The sequence below is a fragment of the Triturus cristatus genome, chromosome 8 (genome assembly GCF_964204655.1).
Source record: "Triturus cristatus chromosome 8, aTriCri1.1, whole genome shotgun sequence".
Classification (NCBI taxonomy): Eukaryota; Metazoa; Chordata; class Amphibia; order Caudata; family Salamandridae; genus Triturus; species Triturus cristatus.
The window spans coordinates 928,821,182-928,836,638 of record NC_140591.1 but is presented as its reverse complement, the minus strand read 5'-3'; the positions used below and the strand labels follow the sequence as shown (position 1 = coordinate 928,836,638).

General features: G+C 40.7%; 1 protein-coding gene across 14 annotated transcripts in view; it reads right to left on the bottom strand.

Moving 5' to 3' along the window:
- The window catches only part of DMD (dystrophin), a 7,596,173-nt gene that overhangs the window by 6,019,473 nt on the left and 1,561,243 nt on the right, over window positions 1–15,457 (bottom strand). The gene's annotated exons all lie outside the window — the stretch shown is intronic.

The following is a 15,457-nucleotide window of genomic DNA, read 5'->3' as shown; positions in this document are numbered from 1 at the left end:
CAGTTTATTTTTGCCAGGGTATGCAGGGCTCTACATGCTAAAATGTCAGAATACCCACTTGAGCCGCAGTCTTTTGGACCTTTATCTCTCATCATCACTAACCCAGACGGGACTCGACTGATATCTAAATTATACAAGGCCTGTATGACTTTAATCCCCTGCCATGATACGAAGATCCGGGCTGCCTGCGAGACGGACTTAGGACATCTGATACTGGACGATCAATGGGCCTTCTGCTGTGCACAAACTAGGGGAATCTCCCTCAACAGTAGACATAAATTGATACATTTTAAATACTTATGGAGGGCGTACATGACCCTGGCCAAACTTCATGCGATCGATCTTTCCAGACCGCACAGTTGTAGGGAGTGCAACAGCTCGTACGCCGATTTCCCCCATTTGACATGGACCTGCCCCAAGTTAGTGGTTTTTTGGGTGGTTGTCTTTGAGATATTGTTGCACGTGACACAGCTAGAAATTTCCCGTTTCCCGGAGGTTGCGCTCCTGGGGTATGTCCATAATATTCCCAAGAAAACTAGGAAATTCATTGCTCTCTCACTGCTCCTGGCTAAACGCGAAATAGCACTTCGATGGGGCAGCAAATTAGCTTCTACCAAGAATGCATGGCTTGCTAGTCTCACTTTTTGCAACACCAATTGCGAATTGTATGCCACATTACTTCCACCCAAGTCCCGTCTAAAAGATATCTGGAGCCCGCTGAAGTCATATCTACAGAGTCTGGACCCCAGTCCCCTCACTCAAACCCCTACTGGCATAGTCCCGACTGGCGTGGGTTGGACAGATCAGATTACACGGGTGTTAATATTATTCGCGAGACACTATGTAGATAGGAGAGTGGGAGTTTGCAAGTGGTAGGTCAATATGTCAAAGTTACAGTTCAAATTGTGATGATCAGACATTGGAATATTGTGATTTTACTTTCATTTTGTATGCCATAGTTTATGATAGCACCTTTGTGCATGGAACTGTCTATATCGCTATTAACAGGCACAACACTCAAGATACCATTTTTTGTATATGATTGAATAATGATAAATGAAGATTAAAAAAAAAAGACGCATGATTCTCAGAAATCAAGCCAACACTTTCAATCTTCTGGAATTTTGATTCTGTTTTCACAAGCTGATTGTGCCTCAGAGCCAACAATTGTTTTGGCTAGCTAGTGGCCTGATTATGAAGTTGGACAGACCACCACGGACAGCTTGCCGGTGGCGGTCCGTCTGTCATCTGGTGCCACAGTCTGACTGTTGGATTGTGATGTGGGCAGTCAGAGGCAGCAGGCAGAGGGACTGACCAACGCTTCAGACGGGCTCCTTGAGCCTGTTGGACTATCAGTCGTAGCGTAATACCCTACAATAGGGGCAGTGTCTGCTCAGGCACCGGCATAGGGATTACAATGTCCCTTCCATCAGCCTTTCCATGGTGACCTGACAGCCATAAAAAGGCTGTCACAAATGGACTTTGGGGACCATTAGCAGAGCACCTGTCCCCCTGGGCCTCTGCTATGGGGCCGGGGGCACCCATGATGTCCCCCTGAAACATCCATGCACCCTGTAGCAGGCTTCATGCTGGGCCTGGCACACGGTGCACGGATGTTTCCAAACATGCCTTTTTGAATTGAGACTTGTGCTGCTGCCCTTTTCTGGGCTGCAGCACAAGCCTCAATGCAAAACGGCATGTTTCCAAAAACCTACACAGCGGTCAGATCTTATTTTTTTTTTTTATTGTTCAGAGAGACATTATACATATATTCACATAAAAACAAAAAAATGTATTCATTTGTTATACATTGTCAATAGTTATCAATTATTCCAAATTAATATTGTTACATAAAAGGAAGGAAAGACAATACATCAAAAAAAAATTCATATCAACACAAGTTTGATCTATGTACATTATCCTATCCTTTTTAGCCACTTCGTGACTGGTGCCCATAATTTTATACCTCATCTTTTAGCCTGGTACCCGCTGCAGGTATATAAAGACTGTTCAAGTTTATATACGGCTATAAAGTGAGCCAAAAATGTGTAGAAGCTAGGGGGCATAGGATCTTTCCATCTAGTTGCAATGAGTAGCCTTAATACAACAACTGAAATAAAGATGATACTAATCTGGGCTTGATCAAGCTCAGCACTGCTGTCATATCCAATCATAATAAGCAAAGGGGTTAGTACCACCGTTTTTCCAAGGATCTTCTCCCAGAACTTTACCAATTCGGTTTTTATCAACTCAAGTTGTGGACACCCATAAAACATATGGATCTCTTCTGCTGGTCCTACCCCATATCTAGGGCATTTATCGTCCTCCCTTTCCCCCCCATTTAAATATTTTGGCCAGAGTAAAATACAAATTATAAATCGTTTTATAATGTTGTGACTTAAGATTGGCAGATAGGAGCGTTTTTTTTACTAACCGTAGTGACATATCAATATTGACGTCCTCATCCTCTAATCTACTGGCCCATTTAGTCTCAGTTTTTTCAGTATCATCCAGAGCTAACTCCATCATCATACTATAAAGGTTTTTAATTTTACAGGCAGTTCTCCCCATGGTTTCAAACAATGCAATTTTAGCGTTAGAGATTGCCTGTCTCCTTTTGCCAAAACCCCCCTTTATTTGTAAATACTTAAGATAGTGCCCATCGGGAATTCCGAACTCTCTTTGTAGCTCACTGAACAAATATAATTGGCCATTTGGTTGAATATCTCCCACTGTCCGTAAACCAAGTTGCTCCCATTGCTTACCTATAACATCATAAAACACAGGGGGAAATAGGGGTGATTTCCAAATGGGTGTATACTTAGTTATCTTCGCGCTATTCATGTTTTTGTATTCTGCCCCAGATTTTCCATGCATTTAATATAATCTTAAATCGAACCTTCTTATAGCAACTGGGTTCCAGCTCACGTAAAAACAGTGCTTTTGCCCTTTTTCCAAGTGCCAACTCGTAAATTGTTGGGAGATCCTCAGCCTGTGTCCCACTGGCACTGCCAGTGGTTTAAAAAAAAGTATATTAATTTGGTGTAACAAAGCTTTCCAATAATAAAAGGTTAGATTAGGAGCGGCCCACCCTTCCCGTACTTGTGGCATAGTGAGAAGCTTTAGCGATCTCCTAACCTTGCCATATTGCCAAATAAACCTACAGAATAGAGAATCTAAAGCTTTTATTAAGGATCCTTCAATTTCAACCGGAAGTGCCCTAAACAGGTACAGCACCTTAGGAAACATAATCATTTTAAGGACATTAACTCTGCCTATAATGGTTAAATGAAGGGAGATCATTCGCCTAAGGTCTTTGGCAATTTTACTAATCACAGGGTTTAGATTAATGTTGGCAATCAGGCCGATATCCGAAATGATCCTTACTCCAAGATAAGTAGCTATGTTTACTCGTCTGCTATCCTGAAAAATAACATTTTTGGTGCAAATTATTTGGGTCTTAGTTTTATTCAATAAATACCCCGATTCCTTTCCAAAAATAGTAGCAATAGCTTCAATCTCTCTCATTGCTTCCTCAGGGTTAGGTGTTAGTACCACGATGTCATCTGCGTAAGCTAGTACTTTAGTACTAAATCCCTGGGTCATCACTGGTACAATTGCCTGGTTCTCAATCAGCGATTGGATAAGTAGATCTATATATAGGGCAAATAATATTGGGGAGCAGGGACAGCCTTGCCTTGTACCTCGTAAAACCCTTATCATGTCAGATTCCCTACCCATCAGCTGTAATTTTGCGTAGGCAGCCCTATACATCGCTTTGATTGCAGTGATGGCCCAAGGGCCGAACCCTTTAGCTGCTAGGACACCCCACAGATATTCCCATGACACGCGATCGAATGCTTTTTCGGCATCAAAGAGGATCATAGCCAAATTTCCATTAGTCTCCCCAGTGATATCAAATAGGGCCACGGCTCGTCTTACATGGTCAGTTGTATCTCGACCTGGTATGAAGCCATGTTGCCAAGGTGATACAAGGCTGGCTATGATCCTCTGGAGACAATTCGCCAAGATTTTAGAGTAAATTTTGCATCCGCGTTTATTAGAGAGATGGGCCTATATGAGGTGGGCTTATCTAATGGTTTATCTTTCTTGGGGAAAATGACTATATTAATACCCCTCCAAGAATCTGGTGGATTTCCAGAATATTTTACCCCCAAAAAAGGTCCCAGAGCAAGGGAGCTAGCTCTTCTTGAAAGATTTTATAGAATTCAGATGGAATCTTATCAGGGCCAGCTGCCTTGCCCGAAGCCAATTGCTGTATTGCTGTTTGTGTCTCCTCCAATGTAAACTCAGTCGCCAACCTCTCACTTGCATCCCCCCAACGTCCTATATTCTTTACTAGCCCTCACAAAGACATCCCTGTGGGGGCCTTGCTTCTCCTCCATATAAAGTTCTTGATAATATTTATGGAACACGTCAACTATGTCCCCCGGATCTGTATATGAGGTCCCCCCACTAGTTATTAGGGATATCTGAATCTTCACTGATTTTTGTCTAGTCTTTAAGGTAAGCAATTTTCCAACTGTTTCACCATACTCATAGCTCTCCGCCCTATGAGTCTGGTAGCTCGCTGCAGCCTTTTGAGAATAATAAGACCCTATCTCAGCATTACCACGATGATATCTAGCTGGGTTGTAGCTACCTCCATCCCCCGCACTATCTTACCCAGATGCTCTCTCTCCAAATCCCGAAGCTTGGCATGTAGTTGCCTAATCTTCTTCCCTTGTTGCTGTCTCTTGTTAGCTACGAAGCTAACCATCTCCCCCCTTACTCCTGCCTTAAACGCATCCCAGACCACATTACATGAGGCGCTAAATCTATTTATATTACAAAATTATTTGATCCAGGTTCTAAAATGACAGACAATTTTCTTGATCAACCAACAATTTCCGGTCAAACGTCCATTGTGTTTGGGTACATACGGATTTCCGGCAATCTTAGCCCAAGAGTCAAGGGGTTATGATCAGATATCGATTTCGGCAATATTTCTATTTCTGCCCCTCCTAAAGTCTGCTTGGATATAAAAAAGTAGTCCAACCTGACATATTTCTGGTGGGGGTATGAAAAGCATGTATATCCTAGGTCGGAGGGAAACTTGGATTCCCATACATCTATTAGCCCATGGCTTTTAATCAGTGATGCTAGTGCTCGATAAACTTTGGGCTTTCGCCCTTGATATCTATTAGGCATCACATCACCTACTCCTAAATGTATATTAAAATCCCTGCACATAATTAAAGGTGTAGGCCAGGCAGCTAACTCCATTTGTAGAACTTCAAATATTTTGGGTTCATCCTGGTTTGAGCCATACACCGTTACTATTGTTATTCCATATTCAATCTCCACTAGGGCCCACCTCCCTCCTGCATCGCCCAATGTCCACCTAGCAGGTCCTATTCGCTGCTTAGCTAAAATAGCCACCCCTCTAATATTGGAGGTTTGCGTAGAACAGACCATTAAAGAATATCCCTTTATCGTAATTGACCCCCTCTTTTCCCATGGTATATGCGTTTCTTGAAGTGCAATTATGTTGGGGTTTCTAAATCTCAGCATTTCCATAGTCCTATTTTGCTTATTCCTGTCCCCTAACCCACCTACATTAACCGAGCAAACAGTCACCTTACCCATTTAAGCTGATACATTGTCCCATTTCCTTTTGTTTTGCCCCTTTCCTCTTTTAGGCCAAAAATCAAACCTAAGTAGCAGTAATTTACTCTAATTTCTGTCATTATTCTTAACATTTTAGAATTGTGTTTGAGTTTTTTGACTATTATCCCTCTGAACTCTTTCACCCTGTTTTGTGCCCCCTGAACCCCCAACCCACTCCTCCCCGGCCACACACCCCTAGTCCCTACCCTACCCCCATCACCCTCCTTCCCTCCCTCTCTCCCATCTTCGGGAAGTGCCCAGACCGAGAATCGGTCTTTAGGCGGAGATGGAGAGCGGTTTGCCAGCACCGTGATCCCCTTATACACGCCATGCTATCTTTTTGAGGGATAGCCCTTTTTAGTGACGATTCATCATATCAAGGAAAGTGGTCAGTAAATGAAAGAAGTGAGGGAAGGATATCTAACTAATAGGTTTCAAACCCTTGACACACCAAAAACAAGGTATCCGCTCCCCCCCTACAACACTTCATTCTTCTCCCTGATCCTCTAGGATGCTAAGGTTTCAGCCCGGCCAGGAACTCTTGGGCCTTTACCTCGGATGTGAAAAACTTTGTCGACCCATGCCAAACTACTTTTAAGGAGGCAGGATTATTCAGAAACACTTTTGCCCCTTTGTCCTGAAAGGGTTTTATCAGTTGGCGCAAGCGCCACCGCCTCTCAACGGTGACATGACAAAAGTCAGGTCTTACAAAAAAAGAGACATCGTCAACGCTTCTCCTGGCCTCTGGCCTAGCCTTCTCAAACACAGCCTGTCTCAGAAGAAAATTGCACAAGCCTCAATGCAAAACGGCATGTTTCCAAAAACCTACACAGCGGTCAGATCTTATTTTGGAGGTCGAGACCATCGCCTACATGTCAGGAGGTCCCGATCCCCGAAACAATGTCGGTGGGATGATGATCTGACCGGCATCGCAATGAGGGCCATCGTGTCTTTAGTAACAAAGACCAAGGTAATTGATTGATACAGTCTTCTCACTCTCACAACCAGAGGAACTGTTTACCTTAGAGGGTTCCAAGCACTTATCTCTCAGTGTTTGTTCTTGGCTATTTCAAATAACATAGCAAAGAACAGAAGGTCAGGGCACTAGGTGCCTGGACCAGTCAGTCTAGGTTTTGATAGTTTTTTGCAAGAGTGCGGTGCAGAGAGCCAGGGGCGTAACCTCCTTACGTCCCTATTATTTGGCAAAGCCAAAAATACAAGAGGCAGGAATGGCTCAGCACACAGCTATTGTTATGTATAGTATGATAATCAACAATTATATACGTCAGTAACAGATGGTAATAAATACATGAACAATAACACAATGTCTCCCAAAGAATTCACAACCGACTTCAGTTTCTTAATGATGTGATTTTCCTTTATTCTTTTTTCCAAATGTTCTGATCTTTTTTAAAAGCACAGCATACAGTTCATTGCCGACACGGCACATTTCGTCCCAACGAAGTCAGAATTTTCCAAAATTCTGACTTTGAACCACGCTGCTTAACGACATTGCGCCTGGTCTTGGTTACCAAACCTTTGTTTACCTATTTTCGACAACGCAATATAGTTGTACGTCTTTTCAATACAGAGATTTATGATTATCAAACACTCGTCTATACAGTATTTTGCGTTACATTGGATCTTGCACGCATCGCTTTTGTGGAGCCTTGAAGAAGTCCCGTTGGGACAAAATGCGCCGCGTCGGCTATGAACTGTATGCTGTGCTTTTAAAAAAAGATCAGAAAATTTGGAGAAAAGAATAAAGGAAAATCACATCATTAAGAAACTGAAGTCCGTTGTGAATTCTTTGAGAGACATTGTGTTATTGTTCATGTATTTATTACCATCTGTTACTGATGTATATAATTGTTGATTATCATACTATACATAACTATAGCTGTGTGCTGAGCCATTCCTGCCTCTTGTATTTCAAATAGCATCATGGATTGAGGATACACACAACAGAGAAGGTGGTAGGGTAAAATATTCAAGATATCAAGATCATTAGTGCCAGGGACAATCATGTGTTTCCAGACAGTTTTTAGGAAGTGGCACAACATTTGTCATTGTAGTACACCACAGGGAGTCTACGCACCCGACCAAATAAGTACCAGATTAGTAGAGGTTTCTCGTCTTAAAGACTTTTAATCAAGCATCTCCCAGAAATAGAACAGATATATTGTAGACAGGTGAAACTAGAATCCTAATTTAAAAGAGTGCCTCCATATATTCTGTTGGGTTCATTCCTTTCTGGTTCCTGGCAGCGTCAAGAGTGCCAAACTGTGACATTTTATAAATGGACTTTTCCTCATCACATCTTTCCCTCAAGTGATGAAAAAGAAATCTTACTTCTTCAGTGTGTAAGTTAACCACTGTTCACTCTGCATCTGAATGGCAGACATGTGTGTGACAACTGATGGAAGCAAAAACTAGGCGATTTTCTTCAAAGTGTGTTTATATGGAGAAGTCACAATTCAGCGAGCGGCTGGTGACACACAATATACACATATATATACATATATCTCCTACAATGACACGCTTAAATAAACTTACACTTAAAAGTGACAATCATACCACATCCAAGAATCACACCCTAAAATGCCAGGGTACTTTCCTTAACCAACTGCATCATCTTACATACCCACCATCACACTTTTCCTCCTTATCCTCCTCAACAACCACTTCACAATCTTCATTCATACACCTCATTTCCTCGGATTCCTCCAACATGACCATACAACTAAAATATGCCACCACTGACCATCCTTATTTCATACTCTGTTACCTTTTACTTCTTAAACTTTGACAGGTGCACCACACTTGGACCCCACCTTCTTCACAAGTACAGGTTCCTTCACACACTGTATCACCAACCTTAAATTTGAGAACTTTAGCCTTATTGCTCTCATCAAAGTACTTTTTCTGTTTTTCTTCTGCCAATCCCACTCTGCTTCTTACACTTTGATCCATCCCTTTACCATACTTAACCCATCTGCTCATCCATTCTGGACAGAAGCATGTAGTAGATCTTCGTCCACACAATAACTCAAATGGTGAAACTTCAGTAGACAAATGTGGAATCGTATGATAAAACCATAACATAGTTTTGACTGCATTCACTACTACACACTTGTTGGCAACAGCCCACTGGATACACTCTTCCAACACATTTTCATTCTCTTGCCAAGCCTATGGGTCTGAGAATGATAATATGAGCTTTTCAAATGTTTAGCACCACTGGTTTTCAAGAGAGTCCCACCTCCTAGACACAAATTGAACTCCATTGTCAGACACACATTTGGCAGGGAAGCCTTCCTTCAAAAACACATCATTTAGAAATTCTACCACCACTTTTGACATAATTTTACTCATAAATTTGACTTTGGGCCACTTACTGTAATAATCCATAGTGAATAAGGAAAACCTAGATGTACTGACTAATTAACTGAATGTCTCCATAATATCAATCCATACTTTTTCCCATGGGGCAGTAGGTAATTATATGGGACACAATGTGGGAGTCTATAATTTCATTGCTTTGTTAAAGCTAGAACATATGATTCACTACTTGGTCTATCTTTCTGTCCATGGACAGCCACCAAAAGTTCAATTTCACACACCTCTTTGTCACAGTAGCTCCTAAATGACACTCATGAGCTCGGACTATAATAGCATTCCAGATGACACCAACTTGTCTACTCTCATCAATAGACCTTCTTCACCTGACAACTCCACCACATTTACATAAGTCTTTAACTCCAAGAAAAAGTTCCTAGATTTCGGCAAACCAGACTCCATATACATTATGACTATGGCCATGTAGGAATCATCATTGACAGCCTTGCACCATTCCTGTTCTGTGAATGCAGACATCTGTGGTAAGTCTACAGCTGCTACTATACAGTCCTCCATATCCTCTCCACCCCCACCATCTCTGTTTTCCTCTACACACTCCAAGTGACTTGACAGGTAATATGCACATAAATTCTAACTACCAGGAATGTATTCCAGTGCAAAATCAAATTGTAACTGTTTCAATGACAATCTAGCAATGCGTGACATAAAACCTCTGAGGATTTTACCACTCAATATTTATAGTAATAGCTTATGTCAGTTTGAATGACAAATCTTCTGCCTCACACATCATTCTGAAACTTCATGGACATCCACGAGCAGGTAAGAAATTAATTTTCAGTCACCGAATACTGCTTTTCAGCACCTGTCAAGACAATCTATATATAAACAATTGTTTGAACATCTCCATTTTTCTTTTTACTAAGGTATCCTCGTTTTGCTGGAATGAACAGTTATAACACACTACCACTCAAATTACGGTAGTATGAACTGTTTGCAGTGCAGATCAGAATGGTAGCTGGAACTTGGAGCTTGAACATCTACTGCAAGCTTTGCGGATCAGTGCTGGGATAGATCTAATAGCCTCAGTGTAAACTGCTTGCTCTGCAGATCAGTGTAATAGCCTGACCTTGCAGCTAGAATGTCACCCACAAGCTGTGCAGAACCACACTGGAGTATTGTGTCCTATACAATGGCTGCACCCTCTTGGAGCAGAGAGTAAGACAGTCTGCTTCCAACAATGCTCTCCGTGTATAATGATCTTCACTCAAAATGGCCTCCAAGATATTGAATGCTGTGTAAGCTATGTTGTGTTCCACTGAGGATATACGCCTTCAATATGTCCGGCTGGGAACGCAATATACGGTATGTAAATGTAAATGTAAATGTACAGATATTTATATAGCGCAAATCACCAACCGGTCTCTAAGCGCTTGCTTAGGGAACCCATCCTGGTATTCCCCTGTGAGATAACCCAGCAGGGCATCCACAAGGTGAAAGCCAGGCATCCCGCCGCGAGGGGCCATTGTGGAGATTAAGCAAGCTATTGCCCAGAGTCGCAGAGTGTGAACCCATGAATCGAGTATGCACTGGAGTGAGAATTATCGAGTCCATGGACAATTTATGGACTCAAGACCCAGCCGAGCCGGGATTTGAACCCTGGTCCCAGGCTGATCTCTGCTTCTAGGTCTGCCTACTCTAACCAGTGAGCCACACTTCTCCATGTGCAAGACATGTTGCCCACTCGCATTGACTCATGCTTGCCAGTGACACTGCGAATAATCTTGACGTCATCATTGTTGCCTGCAGTGAAATTTTAGCGCATGCAGGGGGCAACTCACCACTTTGCAAGTTACGCATCTGTCTCCCCTGTACATCCGCTCGTAATGTCCTGTGTGCCGCAATTCATAGATGATGGTGGAGGCTGGAAACACCAACAGCAGTAGAACCTACTCCTGTCTGAGAATATTTCAGATGGATCCGTGTTGGCAGTTGGCTCCCTAGTTGCAAAAAAGGGCGTGGCAACTGATGGACGCAGAAACAAATCAATTTTTTGCAAAGTGAATTTCTTTGGAGAAGTCACCATTCAGCAAGCAGCCGGTGGCACACAGTAGGCAGCAGCTGACATGTTATTTGAAATCAGGCATTAATAAGGGGAACCTTGAACCTCACAACACATAGCAATCTTCCAGCTCCTCCATTGTGGGTCTACGTTCTATAGGAAAAATTTTCAGGAGCCTGATTGAATGATTAATGCCCCTAATCTTGCCTGAACAAATGGCATGCACACGCTAATAAAGTAAGGTGTGGGATTTCTCACTCATCATTTATTATCTTATGGCAGTAGACCTTCTAAAAAGTGCATCAGCTTACGTCATGTTGCTTAAGGAGTCTTTTATAATACATTTTATTATTAGAACAAATAGTGTAAGCCAGTTTTTTTTAGAAATGCTCCACTGTCAATATAGTCAAGCCAATGTTGCCCATGATGTGAGTACATGTCCAAGGCAAATGTCAGCCTTTGATTACAGTCATTATTCACATGTCTGCAGACAATGCTAACAACAAATTATGTACAAGCTCAGCGATGTTGGAATGTAATTTACATACCAAAACCTCACCTGAATTCAGATTCAGGTAGCATAAAGATTTTGGTGTGCAGCAGCAACACCAAATTTAACATTAGTGAAAGAAAAGTCCATACCTTCTCAATATTAGCAATAGAGTTACCCTCCCAACATAGGTAGATTTGAAATCATATTTTACTGTTATGTCTTAATTGATACTGTTACGTTTTTATCCAGAGGCGAGGCAGCTTTGTAATACCTACGTCATTCTTGCTCTTTTAGTTGAAGAATTCATAACAAAGATATCATGCTTCTATTTCTTTTCTTGTGATGATTTTTGTATTATCTTACTTGTAAGTGTTGTAAGTTTTTGTTACCTAGTTATAGGAACACATTAAAAATGAATGCACTTTAATTAGAAGTGAAAACAATTGAAAAACAAAATTGAAGATGCAGAACATCACTAATTGCTGATTTGAGTTTGTTGTCATTCGCAGATACAACAACTGTTCCACATAGATGTGGCTGTTTATTTAATTGGCCTTCTCAATGTTTGGTAAGCAATCATGAATATAGATGTTTCTAAAATAGATAAAGAGAAGGGAAAAACAAGTAATCACAACAGGGATATGGGCTAGAGAGGTACATTAACTGCTAATGTGGAGCAACTTAATTATTTTTGTCACTGCACTATAATCAGTAAACCAAATCTGCAAATCAAATGCAAATAGCACTTTAAATGATTAAAGTGCTTATTAACTCCCGATCAGGTGCAGTTCTTGAATTAGTTGCAATTTCATATTAACCCGCTTGAGATCTCTTTAGCTGTATCTTGTACCTCAGTGACATAAGTATTTAAAGGAAATACTAATAAGGTCAATAATTTCTTGGAAACATGTCGATAGACTGTGCAGCCATTTAATGAATCCCATTAAATGAAACCAACACAAATGGTTAGAAAAGCAAACCAATCTGCAAAGCAACTCCAAAGGGAAATAGTAGTGTCTACCTGCAGACACACTTGGTAACAAGTAATGGCCGGCAAAAATAAATAACTATTGCTTCCAGTGATATTTTTTAACTGTTTTGCACAAAGCAAAAGAGAAAAAAGAGGGGAAAATGCAAATGCCTTATTAACATTGCCACAAATTTAGTGGTGGTAATTTCATGTGCCAAGTGTTTCTGATAACAGGGTACCTGCAAATATGTTGGTGTGGAATTACCAGGATTACAGGTGGCACCCCGGAGGTTCCTTGTGAAATGCGGGATTCAGTGATATCTTAAATTCTGGGTCCATTTTCCCCAATAATATCTCAATTTGCCTGTGAGCTTCACCTGAAGATTACAGCTGCATTTTAAAACTGAAATATCTGTGTGAGGTAAGAATCTGTGGTGTTCCCGTGAGTCAAAATTCTGTTACTGGCCACATCAGAATTAAGCGTCTACTCTCAATAAGTACCCAGGTCATTTGTTCCTGTGAAAAGAAATCCACTGTAATCTTTCCAATGACAGATTTTATATGATGCTATACTGCACATTTCTGTAGTTTTTAAGCATTGTAAATATCAGGTGTCATTGCCCAATTTAATGGTTCTCAGTTTACCGACTGTTTAAGAAGGAAGGTGTCAGAAAGTGAGTTAATAATTTGTGAAGCGGAAATTTTTACCAACTTAGTAAACACTCCCTGGTCTTACAGTTCTAAAAGAAACTATTCCTAATTCAGTATGATTGGTTCATAAGCTGCAGGTCGATACCCCAGAGAAGAGCATGTTAAGTTCAAGTAGTAGCAATAATTTGAAAGGCAAAAAAGCAACATGCTAAAACTACTAACCAGTTTCTAGGATTCTGCTACAGCCTTGCCAGTAAACATAGCTTTTGGGGCCTAGTCACTGGAGAAACATTTCAATTTTAACTTTGCACATGTTCCACTTTTAAATATCAGGAACCCAGCCTTGTGGCCAACAGGTTTTACTTGCCACAGTGAGGCTACACATAGTAGGCCCAAAGCCATGTTTTACGGGCTAACTCTGTGAATGGCACAAAACATGCTGCACTTCAGAGGTGGCATATGATTTCCAGGCCCTCGGTGCATTTTCTACATATAGGTAAGTTAAATAAGTCAATCTGGGATGAGCCACATTAACCATGTTTAAAGTTGGAATGCAAACACTTTACTCCATTTTATAAGGGGTAACAGTGCACAGAGTTCTAACTTTAACAACAATAGGGTCCATAAAAAGGCAAACCCTTTGGGGTGACCATGCAGAAAAGGCTACTTTCTAATAGTATATAATTATATCATGTCAGTTCTCATGAGCTCACAATCTAGCCACAACACTCCTGGGCATTACTTTAAGATGCTTGGATAGTTTTTTTTAAAGGTTTAGCATTGTTTTGTATATATATTTATATGGAAAGCAAGGGATGAACATGTCTCTTTAAAGCAGGCTAGTTGATAGCTGTCAAGTTTTTGTATTGCTTTGACATGGATTGGAACACAATTGTATAGGTTTAGCTTCATTACAATAACAAGAATTTTGTATCTCTTGTTGGTGTAGGGGTAAATGTTTCCATTACTAGAAAAAGTATTGTTTAGTTCAATTAAACAGCCTACATCTTTCAGTACATTTGAATGTGATCATAGTAATGTCAGCACTCTCTTAGCCTGGCATAACAACTGACCTATGTTTGTCTGATTATCTCACTCTTTTTAACAAGACCTTTTGGTCTGTATTTGGGCACATTTGTCTTGATAATCAACACATGTGTACTATTCTCTTTCATGAACCAATTTCTTCAACATATGACAAGTAAGAATGTAGAATAGGTCCAAAAAGTGGAAAGCAGATTCCTTCATGGACTTTTGGCCCTTCCTCATTCCACACCCACTTTATTATGCCAGGCAGAAATTAGTTTAGGATTTGTAGAAGATATTATTAAAAATCAACCCCTCACATCTATGGCTCAGAGAATGGTGTAATTCCGAAGTCAAACTCTCCAGAGAAATAGTCTTTGATTGCCTATCCTTGGACCGCAGCATAGATATTCCATGATTAGTCTATATCGACATTGGGATTCAAGACGTGTATGCACAGTCAGATAGTATCTCTGCGCAAACAATAGCCATGGTGAAAGGACTCTTATATAATGCATGTCAGAAGGCAACTTCCTCAACTTGCTGTTCTCCAGTAATTAAACGTACATCTGTGGCAGTTAAACGTACATCTGTAGCAGTGGCTTATTTGACTATTATTGCTGATACCTGGTTTAGATTTCTTCTTACTAGATTGTATTTTAACACAGTTCACTTTTTGGTAGCTTTCCCTATTAAGGGCACGTAGTTTTTAAATCTTCTGCGCTGCCCTTGTGATGATTCTTCTATGCAAAATACTGTCCACTGTATAATTTTAGCCCTGGTTTTACATTAGGCTAATATTAGCCATTATAAACATGCATTTGTATGCCTGCAACAGTTGGGCAGCCCATAAGTTTGCTATGTGGTAATTAACTATATAAAATGCTTGCTGGCTACAAGGAAGAGATACTGAGGTTTTCAGGGAGTCTCTTTGTATGATTGTTTGTATAAAGTTGTTTTTGTCTTTTACTTGTACAGTAAGACTGCGTCAGCGATGAAATCTTGTATAAGCCAGCTCGCAACATAATATGATATTAATTGTGCATTCTGTTTTAATTTGTATCTATGTGCTCGAATGGCTCTTCATCGACCAATAACGTTGAATTGTCTGACTGAGAAGGAAAAACCTAAAGACCTGATTCACAGCAGTAAACATACACTTTTGTGTAAGTTTACACTTTTATTGGCATTCACAAACTACGAGTTTAGAGACTCCACAGTCCGGGCA